Source organism: Caretta caretta, chromosome 6 (genome assembly GCF_965140235.1).
Source record: "Caretta caretta isolate rCarCar2 chromosome 6, rCarCar1.hap1, whole genome shotgun sequence".
NCBI lineage: Eukaryota > Metazoa > Chordata > Testudines > Cheloniidae > Caretta > Caretta caretta.
Window position 1 is genome coordinate 49,243,327 of NC_134211.1, and position 15,094 is coordinate 49,258,420.

Consider the following 15,094-nt stretch of genomic DNA (forward strand, 5'->3'; position numbering starts at 1 on the left):
CAGATATGTAGCCATATGGGCCTGGTGCTGACTTCATTCCCACTGACTTTAACAGGAGTGGTCAGCACTTCTGAAGAATGAACCCTGTATATTTTAACTGTAGGCAAAGCACCTGGCTGGATTTGGACCTATGCTTCCAGGGAAATTAGTTTACTGCAGATATGATGCTTAGATCTTTTAAATTAAACCCTCAGGCAAAACAAACAAACAAACACCTAAAGGAAGGAGCTGTTGCACAATCAAAGTGAAAAATTTCCTCTCAAAAAGGAAAAAACATAAAAAATGCAACGTTAGGAGAAATGGTCACAAGAGAGGTACAGATGATTTATGCAGATTTAACAGTTTAAACAAGGCAAAAGCGCCATCTTCTGGCATATAAATGTATTTAATCCTTTGCATGCATCCGATGAAGTGGCTTTTAACCCACGAAAGCTTATGCCCAAATAAATTTCTTAGTCTCTAAAGTGCCACAAGTACTCCTCGTTTTTTTTTACGTAAAAAAGTATGTTAGATAGCAAAACTCTTTCTTACTGCTAAAATACTTGCTGAATATCCTATAGAGTGGGTACTGCTTATGGTGAATACATATTGTAAGGAGAGTGATCACTTTAGATAAGCTATTACCAGCAGGAGAGTGGGGTGGGGGGAGAGAAAACCTTTTGTAGTGATAAACACCCATTTTTTCATGGTTTGTGTGTATAAAAACATCTTCTGTATTTTCCACAGTATGCATCCGATGAAGTGAGCTGTAGCTCACAAAAGCTTATGCTCAAATAAATTGGTTAGTCTCTAAGGTGCCACAAGTACTCCTTTTCTTTTTGCGAATACAGACTAACACGGCTGTTACTCTGAAACCTATGGTGAAGTAGTTTTCTTTACTGTATACACAATTTTCCATTAACCTGAAGTGCAATTTGTACAATGCTATCCATACAAACAATTTGGGATTTTTCATTCCACTTCACTACAGAACTAAAAGAAATGTAGGGCTGGCAGACTTCACTAGGTTATCTAATCCATCCCCCTGTAATAAGACAGGACCAAGTATACGAAGACCATCCCTGACACACGTTTGTCTAGCCTGTTCTTAAAAGCCTTAAATGATGAAGATTCCACAACCTCCCTTGGTAACCTGTTCCAGTACTAAATATTCTTATAGTTAGAGATTTTTTACTAATATCTAACTTAAATCTTCCCTGCTTCAGATTTAAGCTGTTTACGTCTTGTGCTACCTCCAGTAGGAGGGAGAACAATTGAACACATTCCTCTTTATAACAGCCCTTAACATATTTGAAGACTGTTATCAGGTTCCCCCCTCAGTTTTCTTTTCTCAAAACTAAATTTACCCAGTATTTTTAACCTTTTCTCCTACATCAGGTTTTCTAAACCTTTTATCATTTGTGTTGCACTTCTCTGGACTCTCTCCAATTTGTCCACAGCTTTCTTAAAATGTGGTGTCCAAAAGTGCCTCCCTCCCATTTTTTCAATCCCACATATTGATAAATTATATACTGTTCCAAACACTGCAACATGACATGAAAATGGTTTCATCCTTTGTTTCTGAGTGAATAAAAGATTTGCAGTGCAAGGACTATGTGTTCCCTAATGTGTAAAATTATAACAGGCTTCCTCTCTGGCTTGACAAGGTAAATCACATATAATATGTACACTGGAGTTGATGTTCTGATATCTCTTTTGTTTTTATTTTTGTTCTTTTGCAATTGCATCACAGATCACCTCGCTTTTCTTCTGTTGTCTAGTTACAGTATTTTCAGCACCAAGTTATCTTTTTGTGCTCCTTCAATAAACTCATTCAGTGAAAGCTTTCTTGTACAAATAAAGAAAATTGACGTATTGATAGTTTGATCAAATTGATTTAAGCTTCTATGCAGAGATCTAAATTACACCTTATATTAAAACACTATGTTTACATGCAGTCATGTTTTCCTTGGAGTCTGGGGACTAACGGGGCTCTTACATCAGTGTAAAGCAGGAGTAACTCCATCAAAACCAATGGAGTTACTTACATCAGGGTAAAACTGGCATAAGATCAGATCAAGCCCTGGGTTTTTATTGATTGTCAAAATTTTATATACTTTCTCCAAAATAATTCCCAGAGGATGTCGTTCTAGCAAATCCATAGGACTACTCCTGTGTGCCAAGGTTGCAGAATAAGATCCTAAAATTGTATTGAATATTATGCAACACAGTTAAAATCTTTTGCTTTTTATTTGCCCCCTAAGCTCAGAGTGAATTTAGACAGCATTGTGGTAAAAACTGGCAATAGACACCTGTGCCCTGACTACACAAGCACTCCTGCTATTGCTACTTCTGAGTGGTAGTAAAACAATTGGCAATTTTTCTATAAAAGTCTACTGCAAGCAACAAGGCCACCATGTCTTTCGTATTGCTGAAAGCAGCGGCATTATTGGTGAAGTTTCCTACGGACAAGCCATCCTTACCTAAATGGCACTAAATAATTAATGTTTGATTTTCAGAAGCACTGAGTAAATTGAAAAGTGGTTGCACGGTCACAGTCTGTGTTGAGTTAGGATCTTACAGCAATAAATCACTTTCCCCATGGTGGTGTGAAAACCATCCACTGTGTGGGGAGAAGAAATATTTTCCACCTCTTAGGCACAACAATCTTGTCGGTCCCATGATTTTCAGGTTGCCGTTCAATGTTCTGCGTTTTGAATGCAAATTCAGACCAAGCATAAGCCGATACAATACCCATGGAAACTTTTAGGCCAAATGCTGAAATGGTGAAAATAATAGTGAAATTGCACATTGAGTCTAAATTCTACTTCCATTTACACTGGCCAGTGGAGTCACTTTGGACTGATGCCAAAATAACAGAGAGCAGAATTTGGCTCCAAGTATAAGTAGACTGGGAAACAGATGTAAGTGGTAAAGTAGTGCAGTTTGGAGCAGTTTGGTATCTTAGCCCTCATCCTTCACATGCTTTTGCAAATACTTAATTTTACTACTGTGACTAGTCCCACTGAAGTCAATGGGACTATTCATGGTAGTAAAGTTAAGCACATACATAAGTGTTTCAGGGAGGGGGGTCTTAATTGGTGCATAAAATGAGTGTAAAGGCAAAGTGAAAAGAGACTGCAGTGGAAAGAGCAACTGTCTGAGACATGTAGTAAAATAGAATTAGGGCTGAATCCTGAGAGCCCTGGCTCCACAACCTGTATTCTAGCCATTTAATACTTTTCTATGTTGCAAGTGAGAAGCAGATATTGTTACTATGTTTAAAAAAAAAATCCCATGCAATCAAGTTATGCCAGTGTTATACATTTAACAAACACTGGTTATATGAACTTTTTGTTGTTGTTACAAATGTATAAGGAATAACCATGACAAATATTTGTCTGCATTGTCCTCTTAACTACTAAAATAATTTATCTGAAATGTTGTGATCTATAATCGCTAGTTGCCCTGTTCAATGCTGATTTAGTAGCTTCTGAGGCCAGCATGCAAGTTGAACCGTCTTTTCAGACCAAACAAGACTGGTCAAGCTGCCCCAAAATATCAGTTGACTGTCTAAAATCCCACATTACTGTATATTATCAATAGAGTATATTACTCCAGGGACAACACAACACGCATGTGTGTGTGTCTGTACATGCATGAAGCTGTGTTACTACACCTTGGGAGATCCCCAGGGGAAAAAAATATATTTACCATCTCCATTTTCATCCATTAGTTGAAATACACTTCATTGGGGTTAAAAGCTGGATATCCATATTCCTTGTCCATCTTTGTCTGACACTGTAAATACTTTGACAAGAAGACAGGTCTGCTATTTTTTTAAAGTATTTATGACAGTGATTAGTGCCTTTAGAGTGTGTGTGGGAAGGACAATATATTTGAGCTACACCTACTAGAACTCAAACAACTCGCTCTTTTTAAAGGAGCTCGGTGTATTCCCTGAGGTCCAGTACAGGATGAATACATCGCACATCAGGATGTGTTTCAGGAAACAAACATTTACTTCCATGCAGTTCTGTGAAGAGTGTATTACCTGACCTTGGTTTATATAATTAACCTCCATAAATTAGCAAAAGAAATAACTTCGTACAGCGTCATATGATGCATACTGTGCCTCAGTTCTCTCTCCATAAAAGGGGAATAAAAGCACTTGTGTACATACCTCACAACAGTTTTGTGAGGATAAATGCATTAAAAGATTCTGAAACGCTCATATATCACAGGGATGGGGGCTATACATGTACCCCAAATAGTGGTAATGTAGCAAGCAGTTAAAACATTGAAGAGCACTGAAATGGGAAATAATTAAGGGACTAATACTCCACTCCCAAAAAGCTCTATTAACTTCAGTGGAGTTTTGGACACACAACAACTGTAGGATTGGGCCTACAATTACAAAGGAACAGCTGGAGACGCTGGTCCTTTCAGGATCATGCCTTTGCTTGTACGTCAATTAGCTTTGAAGAAGGCCAGACAGCTCATGAGAAACATGGCACAAATTCAGAACTGGTTCTCTGTTCTTCCAATTTAAGAAGCATGGGCCAATTCTGCTTTCATCTGCATCCGTGCAACAGAGCTTCCTTAAGTAGAGCTGGTCAGTTTGTTTATCATTGAAAAAAAAATTAAAAACCTAACATTTCATTTTTTCAAAACTGCTCTTTTTTCCATTTCTCTCTCTTTTTAAACTTTCACATTGGAAAAGTGAAAAAAGTAGAGAAAGTGTTCCAATTCTTTCATATTTTTAAGGTTTATTTTAACTTTTCACACTGCCAGTGGAAAAGGGTGAGTTTTTGGTTGTGTGAGGTTTTTTTGTTTTTTTTTAAGGAAATGGGTTTTTTCCTCCATTTTCTCTCACTTCTTTTTTCCCTTTCACCACCAACTTTTTCAAGTAGGAAAAAGTAGAAAGATGAGTATGGGGTTTTTTTCCTCATTTTCTCTAACTTTATTTTAATCTTTGTTTCCTTTGAAAAAAGGGTAAACAAGTTAAAATTGAGAAAGGTAGGCATCTTCCCACTATTTCAAAACAAAAGTCCTCCTAATTATCAATAAGATTTTTTTTTCAAAAACCATTAATTTATTACTAAAAATGTTTGTGATGAAACCCCATTTTCAGTTAAAAAAAATTCAACCAGTCTTAACTGTAAAGGAGTACAAGACATGGCTCTAACTATGGTTGCTTAATATATAAAAATGGAGGCTAAATGTTTTGGAAAGAAGGCTTGAGAGCATTATACAGCAATAAACTACAACCTGGTCTTTAGGATTGGATTTTTTTTAATGGAAATTACTTATTCACTTTACAACAAAAATGTTTACAGTGATTCTTCTGTGTCCGACTGATTCTTACTTCTATAGTTTTCCTTATTTCTTCCTTATGAAGATAGCCATTCCACTGTGTCATATACTTTGAATGACCACTTCAGTCTGTGCTCAAACTTGTCCCTTAATGGTATAGTTAAGACTGCTACCTACTCCAAAAAGTTGATTATATTATCCTGAAAACAAAGAAAGAAAACCATATTTCTGCTATTCCTGTTGTGAAACCTTTTAAAATATTTAGGAGAACAGCTTTCAGGTAATGCAGCAAGGTTCTTTCATATCCATGTAATCTAATCTATGAATTTTATATATGCAGTTTTGCTGTAGCCATGTCAATCCCAGGATATCAGAGAGACAAGGTGGGTGATGTAAAATCTTTTATTGGACCAACTTCTGTTGGTGAAAGACTAAGAGACAAAGTTCTTCTTCATCTTGAAAGCTTGTCTCTTTCACCAAAAGATACTGTTCCAATAAAAGATATTACATCACCCACCTTGTCTTTCTAGGTATTTCTAAGACACCTGTTGTTATGGTATTTAAACTCCATACATAATTCCAAACAGAATGTTCATTGTAAGAGAAATTCATCCCATTTCTGTCAAAATACTGAAATACATGTCTGCAAGTACTGTCTGCATATTCAGCTGCTTCATTTTGGCCAGGGTTTCCAAAGAATTGTTTGAATTTATGTAAACAGAGACCCTTGCTGGGACATTTCAAAACAAGTTTCCTGTGCATTTCCTTCAACTTTACCACATCAATTCCTTTCATGTTACAACTTTCACACCCTTCAGTGGCAGTAAACTGCTTGCAAAGACTCCATGAGGATTCCTTTCCCTAGGGCTTTTCTATGCAACAATGCACCCCTCACAGAAATTCTGCTCTTACCCTCTTTACCTAGGGCTTGCTCTAGAGGAACACTCTCCAGAGCAACAACAGACTCTTTCTGGGTCTCACTTACATCCAGAATTACCTCTGGCCCATCAGGCGGATTTCTACACAATCCCCTTTCAGGCAAACTGACAGACTTCCTAGATAAAAGGTCAGAAGCATTCTCCTTCCCTTTGCCACACACTAGCAACAGGCAAAATACAAGCACCAGAATTGTCTGGTCTCTGGGATTTTACATAGACACTAACTGGATGAAACCTAGTTACAGGGTCATTCTCCCGAGCAGACACAGACTTAGGACCATTCCCTTCCTGGGCTTTAGCTGAATCCAGAACCAACTCTGAGACAACTGCACTACCCTCAACTATCACAGGCTGCAAGGCCCCTTCTGTCTGCTCCACAAAGAAGAGCCGGACACACTTTCTCCTTTCCCAGACACACAGCTTGGGATCTCTTTCCCCTTGTCCCAGCACACAAGGCTGGTCACAGACAGCTGCTTGGAGATCAGGGTAGCTCCCTCCATAGGCAAGTCAATACCCCTGACAGACGCAGGCACATTTCCTTCACTGTCACAATTCTCCACCCAGCTAACAGGTAAGGTCCAGGGACACTCATCTTCCACTCTCCTCGCCTTCCCCCACTGCTGACTAGACACAGCCATCAGCTCACAAGGCTGCCTACGCTCATCCAAACTTTCATTACCAAGCACCTTGCCACTCCCAACAGATCCCCTGCCCTGCCTGTGGGTCCCCCCGCTCAGCTGGGGTCTCAGCTCCCACTGTGCTCAGCGCTGCCGTTGCTGTCCCAGTGGGGGTAGGCAGCGAGCTCGCTGCTTTCCTCACTGCATCAGAACCAGCCTGAGCCCCCTGAGCCCCCCTCTCCGGTGTGCAAGGGGGCAGGGAGCATCTCTCTGTCCCATCCAGCCCCAGGGGTCTGGTTACAGGCAGGCAGGTAGCCTGAGCCTAGCCGCTCCTCCCTGCTGCCAGACAGGTCATCTGCATTTTCACTGACCATTTTCCTCTCCACGGATTGGTTCCCTGGATTCAAATTCAAACCCTTGGCAGTTACCGGAGCAGGATCTGGATCCTGTCCCAAAGAGACACAGTCACCCCACAACAGGGTCTTGCAGCTGGTATCCGATGAAGTGAGCTGTAGCTCACGAAAGCTTATGCTCAAATAAATTGGTTAGTCTCTAAGGTGCCACAAGTACTTCTTTTCTTTTTGCGAATACAGACTAACACGGCTGTTACTTTGAAACTTTAATACTGCCATTACTTGGAAGGATTGGAGAAATTGATATTCTTCTTTGCCATGATGAATTGTGTTCCTTTGCTTTTACCTGGAAAAATAGGAAGATGCTTATAGTAAAAATAATTCAACAAGCCAGCCAGGATTTTTCTTAGTGAATTGCAGCAGCTTTATACCTGCACTATTAGAGACTATGCATTTCACTGTCAGTTTTCTAACCCAATCATAACAGTTTTCTTGTTGTGTACAACTGAGTAAGAACCTTTTTCCTGCTGTGAACAATAGATTGCATTATGAAAATGTGTTTTATTGAAGTCTAAGAATTACACTCAGTATGAGCTAGCGAATAGGCGATCCCAAACAGGGAAGTTTGAGAGGGGGAGAAGGAGATCCCCCTGCCGAATGAACAAGGTGTGAATACTAACCTTGGGGTGAGTGAGTTTGTTTGGCTGTTTGTATTTTTCTCTCTCTTTCAGGTTATTTTAGTTATTTCAGTAACAGGGTCGGTTGGGATTGTGTGTCTGGGGACTGTCTGAGCCTTTGTTTTCTGGATCATCCTTGATCAGCCTCAATCAGCCTTGTGATCACCCTCCCCCATGTGATTAATGGGGGTATAGGGCTGACCTAGGAGAGAAGGCCTTAAAAGCCAGAGGCTAAGCGATCAAGAGACTGCAAACAGGGGAGTTTGAGGGGAGTTTGTGGGAGGAAGACGGTAACATAATTGCTATGGTTAGGAAGGGGCATATTGCCAGTGCCTGCACTGCTCCTGTCTCCTCCACCTGCGCCTGTATCCAGACAGATAACCTAACCCTGGCTGCCTCTACCCAGATCCTGGTGTGAATTTTCAGAGACTGTAGCCTGAATTTCCCACTCTCAGAAAGCTAGGCTGGGGTGACCATCCAATGTGAAAGGTGCATGCTGGTGGAATCTCTCAGGAAGCAGGTGGGAGAGCTACAGGAGGAGGTGGCTAGGCTGAGGATTATTCGTGCCCACAAGGAATTCCTCAAGAATATTCACATGGAGACATCCAAGGCTGAGGAAACTATCCAGCTACAGAGGATTGTTGTCACACCACCAGGGGAGGAGTATATGGCTCTGTCACAGGGAGGACACTGGCTGATGGTTATTTCTGGCAGCAGGCAGTGTTCTACTCGTGCTCCCAACGCACCCACCATGGTGATTGTAAACCCAATATGTTGCCCTGGCAACAAGTGATGAGGAATAACCCCCAAAGATGGAGGAGGAGAAGCCATGTACCCACAAGGCTGGGAGGATTGCAGCCACCACTCCCAGGAGGAAACATAGGGTAGTGGTGTTTGGTGACTCTTCTGATGGGGACAGAGGCACCCATCTGTGGCCCTGATATGGCATCCCGAGCAGTATGCTGCCTGCCAGGGGCCCATATCAGAGATGTTATGGAGGGATTGTCAAGGATCATTTGGCCCTCCGACTACTACTCCATGCTACTCATCCATGTGGGCACTAATGATACTGCAAGGTATGACCCTCAGCAGATCAGAAGTGACTACAGGGCTCTGGGAGTAAGGGTGAAGGAGTTGGGAGCGCAGGTGGTGTTCTCCTTGATCCTTCCAGTCAAGGAGAGGGGCCCAGGCAGAGACAGATGCATCCTGGAGGTGAATGCCTGGCTGCGAAGATGGTGTCACTAGGAGGGCTTTGGCTTCCTTGACCACAGGATGCTGTTCCAGGAAGAAGGACTGCTAAGCAGAGATGGGGTCCACCTATAGGGGACTGGGAAGAGCATATTTGGATACAGACTGGCTAACCTAGTGAAGAGGGCTTTAAATTAGGTTTGAAGGGGGCAGGTGACCAAAGCCCACAGGTAAGTCAAAAATATGGAGACCTCGGAGAAGGGTCGGAATATGGGGGTGTGGGAGCATGGGCTATTATAGCAGGGATGGGGAATCAAATCAGTATCTTAGATGTCTGTATACTAAAGCGAGAAGTATGGGGAATAAGAAGGAAGAACTCAAAATGCTAGTAAATAAACACAACTGTGACATTGTTGTCCTCACAGAGACTTGGTGGGATAATACGCATGACTGGAATATTGGTATAGAAGGGTACAGCTTGCTCAGGAAGAACAGGCAGATAAAAAAGGGAGGAGGTGTTTACCTATATATTAAATATGTGTACATTTGGACTGAGGTTGAGATGGAAATAGGAAACAGACTCATTGAAAATCTCTTGGTAAGGATAAAAGGGATAATAAAAACAAAGGTGATGTCATGGTAGGGGGGTCTACTTCAGACCACCAAACCAGGAAGAAGAGGTGGATGAGGCTTTTTTTAAACAACTAACATAATCATCCAAAGCACAGGACTTCATTTCAGCATCCAGTAAGCAAGTTGCGGTCGTTCTGATATTTTCCTCTGCCAGAGAGGAAGCCCTTAATTGCTCCAATTGGCGGCTGGGCACCAGGTACATTTTTTTCTGCATACTCCATTATCGATAAGTCAAAAGACCCGTTATCAGAGGGATAGCAAAACTAAAAAGAGGTCCTACAAACCCCCCAGACTGCTTCACCAGATGCTTCTTTCTTTTAAGTGAAACCCTTTTATTACACAAAGTTTTTATAAGTGTGCATCTCTTTTTCAGCATGCGCACTTGATTCTGTATCAAAGGTACGTTTCCTTTTAAGGTATTGAGCGCTATTTCTGAGATGGCCTCTACTAAATCGTCAGAGGCCGAACACAGTATAGCCCTCCTCTGCTGTGGGGATGATTTGCTAAGTAATTTTAAAAGGACCAGGTTTCTCTTCACACAGCTAGACATGTTTTTGGTCAGTAACCCCGCCGATTAAAAAGGGGCCTGCCAATAATTCATCTCTTTTTATACCCAGCTGTTATTCTTTTCAAAGTATAAACTGCCGGCCAGTCTGGAGGGAAAAGACCAGTTCTTAGTCTGTAAGCTTCTGGTGTGGAAGCATTTAAATCCACCACCAGGTAGCCATAAGGTCTTTTGGTAGCATCCTCAAAAGCTTCTAGGAAGAATTGAGCTTTGCCGGGGTACATTTGCTGAGCAAGCGTATGATTTGTAATTTATCCCTGGGGGTTTTGGACAGAACCATGTACTTTGTGTTTAGGTTAATCGTGCGACTCTTTTTTCCCTGACAAAATACGTTTTGAACTATATACACAATGCTCAGGTTTCAGTGATGCACATACTTAGTAAAGGCTTTCTCCATTTCATCGCTTTCACAAGCAGAGTTCATCAGATCGTCTATGATAATCATATTTACTTTATTGGTAGGAAACAAACGGTTATCGTCAAAAGCATCAGGCATCCCCTCCACAAAATTGATAAAGGGATATTTACAGAGCAGTTTCTTATACAAAGGTTGCCAACAACTGTAACACCACACAATATTCTCAGGCATAACAGACAATGTTTGTTTGGCATTATCCAACACATTTTTTATAAAGTAACTTTTCCCACAGTTGCTAGGCCCCACGAGAATTGCAGAAAAGGGGTGTTTCCACCTTGTATCCATTTTTAAAAGCCGAAGGGCAGGGTTTTAAACTCTTCTCCTAGGACCCTCTTGTTGTAAATGACTTTCTGCGTTTTCTTAAGGGTTTTTATCTCTATTTTCCACTGATTTTTGTTCCTTACGATAGAGGGCTGCTGCACCTCCAACTTTTTTGAGGTGTTTCCCACGCAATAGTCCAGAACTAGATCTTTCAAACTCTTAAACTTGATCTTTTCACAGTTTGCTACATTCAGGGTAATACCCTTGACTTTCATACAGGCCTTTCCTCCAGACAGCTTATACCCATATGTTTTCGGGCCTGCCAACACAAACTCGGGGATGTGTTGATCTGGCGGGATCTCGCTCGTGCGGTCCCCTAAATAATCCCCCAGAGGGGGATTCCAGTCACCCTCCCTTTTCACAAATATCACCGAGTCAGTGTCGTGGTACAGGCACCGCTCTTGCAACCTCTCTAGGAGGCTGTATAATTCTAAGTAGGAATAAGCGGTGGTGAAACAGGCTATGAAGACTTTGGTATTGCCAGAGACAAAGTACTGGTCTTTTGCATGCTTCAAAGACATGCACGCTGTTTCTTCATCGATAAACTCGCAGGATGAAACCTTGTAATTGGGGGAAAACAGGTACTGAAAGAGTTCATCAGGGTCTCTCACAATGCTAGTGTTGGGTAGATTTGTTCTTTGGCCGAATTTACCCCACAGAGAACTTTAAAACAGTTTAGTGATTTGGCGTTTAGTGGGGTTCGACCTGATCTCGTGTTGGTGTAAACACACGCCTTCTTTCTGGTAGAAATTGTTAACGTACTTATTCTGTTTTTCTTCATCTGTGCACCAGCTGGCATACCCTGAAGCCTCTTGTTTCTGGTGGAGGTGTAATTTTATGTACTCTGAAAAGAGTTCATCAGATTTTTCATTAAAATGCCAGATTTCATAGATTTTAGCCACCGTGTACCCCTTCGTTATGGCAGCGTTCAATTCCACTGTGCACCAAGTCCCCAGGATGGCCCTCTCTTCATCAATATGGGTGCATGTCTCCCGCTGCTTGGTTTCTGCACAGGTTTAGCACAGTGGAAACATAAGCTTGCCACTCACTCTGACAGGTAACAATGTGGAAATAAAGAGGCCTCACGGGGGGTACACTTTAACTTTTGCAATTCCAAAATAATTTGCAAGGGGTCCAAATTTGTCATAAACTATATCGGGGTGTCCGATAGGGTATTCTTTGGTTTTGTTTATGAAAGGGTACAGGCTGGTAAAATCATAATAGTGGATTTCTTCCCCAGGATTAGGTTTGTAATACAGGTGGATAGCATTTGTCTTCCCCCCAAAAAGAGCATCCCTAGGCATGAGAGGCTGGGGCAACTGGGCTCGGTTTAAAAAAATCTGCGAGCTCCCTGTCTGTTTCTGTCGTCACCTCCCACTCGTGCTCCCAGAGAGTCCTCACTACAAAACCAAGTCTTTTCAGATAGTCGGTCTTGAGCTGCGTCTTGTAATAAAGAAACCAAAAGTTGTCCCTGTCATAGGATTTTGTGCTTTTTCACAGTAACAGGTGACACAGCCATGGAAAAAACTCCTGTTAAACTCAAAGGCCAAGCATACCCCATTAACAAAGGCATAACCGTCTAAAAAATAGGGACCTACCTGTAGTTCCCCACCCTGTAAAGCATGCCGTATCTGTATATTTTCTTTGTGAGAGGTATACAACAGCCACTGAATAGATGGGGTCAAATATCTCTTTTTCTGCCTGTGATAGTTGTCTGGAGGGAGAAGAGCTACCGTGTTAGGCTCCAAAAACATAAACCTGTTCATAGCCATGCAGACAGATGCCGTCGTTATGTACCGGAATGGATCTATACACAGTTTTATCTCAGTGAATTTACCAGGTTTTCTCTACTGTATCCCCCATCTCCATCATTTTCATAATCTCTTTTCTGTATAGGATACAAGCCTGTCTCAAAATGTTGACATCCTGCTGGCAGTAATACATGAGCTCTTTCTGCAAGTCAAACATCTCATATCTGTGGTCCCGATACCAGTTAAGAAACTCTGCTTTCTCCCTGGGCATCATGATTTCTACACCATAGTGCTCCACACCGGGCATAGGCCCCACGTAATTTTGATTTTCTAAAGTGTTTAAAAAAATGTGGAAAGTATCCTTTGCACCCTTCAAACCCCATTGCCTGCGGGAGCTTGCTAAGCTTCATGGGCAAGAAGTTTAAAAAGAGTCTATAAAACGAATGCCCAAGGCCTTAACTTCAACACACATTAGTTTACTACCCTGAGTGACCAGTTCTATGCACATCTTTTCCTTCAGTAACTGTCTAACTATGAAGTACGCATCATAACCTTTGGAATTGCGAGCTAGGAACGTGTAGTCCCAGAACTTTTTGCCAGTAAAGGTCTTAACAAACATAGAAAGACACTCATTGCCCTTAAATTCCCAGGATTTTTCCGGCTTTAGGGACATAGCAAAAATGTAAGTGGGCTTGTGCAACCCAGTCTCCTGCATGCATTCAAAATCATAAATATATATATATATACACTTTTCTGATGATTCGAGCTTTCTAATGCTGTCCATAAAACAGAGGTGGCTGTCTACATCACCAGTGATCAAACCCTGACACTGCTTACAGCGCCTCCCTTTACACTTGTGCCGCTTGTCCACATAAGACTGACACTTATCACACAAAGTTTTAGACAGGCATTCGACTTGTTTTTTCGATGCACAGTTGTCATAAATGTAAAGGGAAGGGTAAATACCTTTAAAATCCCTCCTGGCCAGAGGAAAAACCCTTTCACCTGTAAAGCGTTAAGAAGCTAGGATAACCTCGCTGGCACCTGTCCAAAATGACCAATGAGGAGACAAGATACTTTCAAAAGCTGGGGGGAGGGAGAAACAAAGCCTCTCTCTCTGTCTGTGTGATGCTTTTGCTGGGGACAGAACAGGAATGGAGTCTTAGAACTTAGTAAGTAATCTAGCTAGATATGCGTTAGATTCTGATTCCTTTAAACGGCTGAGAAAATAAGCTGTGCTGAATGGAATGTAGATTCCTGTTTTTGTGTCTTTTTGTAACTTAAGGTTTTGGCTAGAGGGATTCTCTGTGTTTTGAATCTAATTACCCTGTAAGGTATTTACCATCCTGATTTTACCGAGGTGATTCTTTTTACTTTTTTCTTCTATTAAAATTCTTCTTTTAAGAATCTGATTGCTTTTTCATTGTTCTTAAGATCCAAGGGTTTGGGTCTGTGTTCACCTATGCAAATTGGTGAGGATTTTTATCAAGCCTTCCCCAGGAAAGGGGGTGTAAGGGTTGGGAGGATTTTGGGGGGAAAGACGTTTCCAAACGGGCTCTTTCCCAATTATATACTTGTTAGACATTTGGTGGTGGCAGCGATAAAGTCCAAGGGCAAAAGGTAAAATAGTTTGTACCTTGGGGAAGTTTTAACCGTAGCTGGTAAAAGTAAGCTTAGGAGGTTTTCATGCGGGTTCCCACATCTGTACTCTAGAGTTCAGAGTGGGGAAGGAACCTTGACAACAGTTGACGTGCCTGTCTAAAGACTCTTTGGACCAGCAATACAGTCTACAGCTAGGACACCTCAGCTGCACGCCCACACTGTCTGAGCACGTTATGCTCAAACAGAGGCGGCAACGATATCTGCAAGAGTGGTCGTGACTGTACATCGTGTGGCAAAATTCACAATAACCTTTTGCACCAAACAACTTTTTCACATCCAGAACCCCATAGTAATGCTCATTGTGCAACAGGATGAAAAAAGTCTTGGGGTAAACTGGGCCCCCTGTTTTAAAAAAGCCCCATCCACCTTTTGCCACATACAGCACCACCTGTATGTTGACTCCTAAATGCTGTTCAAACGTTGCTACGACACTGAACAGAACCTTTTTTTGATCTGACCACCCCAATTTCTTATGCAACTTTCTCGCCCCTGCTAACAATTCCACGTCCATAGGTTTACGGTTGGACGTGGCAGCCAAGAGCCCCCTGCAAAACACAGATTGGTACCGGTGTAAATCAGGTCTACTAAACACCGTCTCTTTTTATGGATTATTTGACTACTGAGGATAGAATTTAAAACTCTACGAGCACTCCCACCCCTGTTTTTTACAAATGTC